The following is a 1,759-nucleotide window of genomic DNA, read 5'->3' as shown; positions in this document are numbered from 1 at the left end:
TTTTTTTTGAGACAGAGTCTCGCTCTGTCGCCCAGTCTGGTGTGCAGTGGTGCGATCTCAGCTCACTACATGCTCCGCCTCCCGGGTTCACGCTATTCTCCTGCCTCAGCCTCCCGAGTAGCTGGGACTTCAGGTGCATGCTGCCACACCCAGCTAATTTTTTGTACTTTTTTTTTTTTTAGTAGAGATGGGGTTTCACCGTGTGAACCAGGATGGTCTCAATCTCCTGACCTTGTGATCTGTCCACCTCGGCCTCCCAAAGTGCTGGGATTACAGGCGTAAGCCACCGCGCCCAGACTAAAAAAAAAAATTTTTTAATCTTAATTAATTAATTAATTAATTTTGGAATGCTTCACGAATTTGCATGTCATCCTTGAGCAGGGGCCATGCTAATCTTCTCTGTATCGTTCCAATTTTGGTATATGTGTTGCTGACGTGAGCAAAAAACAGACTTAAGAGAATATGTAAAATATGTCTGCACTGTGTTTGAATTTTTATTTGAACAGCCATAAAAATACTCTTGAGACAATCAAGAAAAGTTAAACTTGGACTGGATATTAAATATTATTCTTTGGAGGCATGACAATGTTATTGTTATGTTTCTTTTTTCAAGTTCTTAGGCATTAGGAAAGCATACTGAAATATTTACAGGTAGAGAAATTTGATGACTGGGATTTGTTTTAAAATACTCCATGATAAAAGAAAAAATGTGAGAATTTAGGGGGTGAGGGAAGATTCATAAAAAAAGAATGGCAGAGTGTAAATAATTATTGAAGCTGGGCAATAGGTACATATGGCTTTGTTACGTTATTCTTTCTATTTTCACATGTGAAATGTTCCATAATAAAAGGTTTAAAGGCCAGGAACCATGGCTCGTGCCTGTAATCCCAGAAATTTGGGAGGCTGAGGTGGACAGATTGCTTGAACTCAAGAGTTCCAAGAACAGCCTGGGCAACATGGTGAAACCCCATCTCTACAAAAAACACAAAAATTAGACAGGTGTGGTGGCACATGCCTGTAGTCCCAACTACTTGGGAGGTTGAGGTGGCAGGATTTCTTGAGCCCAGGAGGGTGAGGCTGCAGAGAGCCATGATCACAGCAGTGTACTCCAGCCTGGGCAAGAGAATAAGACTCTGTCTAGATATCAGATACCTTGATTTTATTTTTTTAAGGTGTGAATGTGATATGGCATAGTGAAGTTAACCTCAGCTTTGAATACTGGCTACATCTTTTTTCAGCTATATGACTTAGGAAAGTCACTTAACCCTTACAAGCTCCATTTTCCCTATTGCCAAATAAGAATTACAGTAATTCCTCTTGGCCAGGTGTGGTCGCTGATGCCTGTAATCCCAGCACTTTGGGAGGCCGAGGTGGGCGGATCACTTGAGATCAGGAGTTCGAGACCAGCCTGGCCAACATGGTGAAAGCCCATTTCTACTAAAAATACAAAATTAGCTGGGCATGGTGGCGCATGCCTGTAATCCCAGCTACTCGGGAGGCTGAAGCAGGAGAATGACTTGAACCCGGGAGCAGAGGTTGCAGTGAGCCAGATGGTGCCACTGCACTCCAGCCTGGGTGACAGGGTAAAACTGTGTCTCAAATAATAATAATAATAATTCCTCTTGTTGCAATAAAGATTTAATGAAGCAGGGCATGGTGACTCACATCTGTAATCCCAACACTTTGAGAGGCTGAGGTGGGGAAATCATTTGAAGTCAGGAGTTCGAGATCAGCTTGGCCAACATGGTGAAGCCCCATC

At 42.8% G+C, this 1,759-nt stretch overlaps 1 non-coding gene across 1 annotated transcript; it reads right to left on the bottom strand.

The window, feature by feature from the left end:
• Nucleotides 1-336: 336 nt before the first annotated feature.
• LOC129010967 (U6 spliceosomal RNA) lies at nt 337-448 on the bottom strand. Its single transcript, XR_008493118.1, has one exon. It is a non-coding gene; the product is annotated as a U6 spliceosomal RNA (small nuclear RNA).
• Between the last annotated feature and the right edge of the window lie 1,311 nt (nt 449-1,759).

Source organism: Pongo pygmaeus, chromosome 10 (assembly GCF_028885625.2).
Source record: "Pongo pygmaeus isolate AG05252 chromosome 10, NHGRI_mPonPyg2-v2.0_pri, whole genome shotgun sequence".
NCBI lineage: Eukaryota > Metazoa > Chordata > Mammalia > Primates > Hominidae > Pongo > Pongo pygmaeus.
This window is presented reverse-complemented; position numbering and strand designations above follow the sequence as displayed.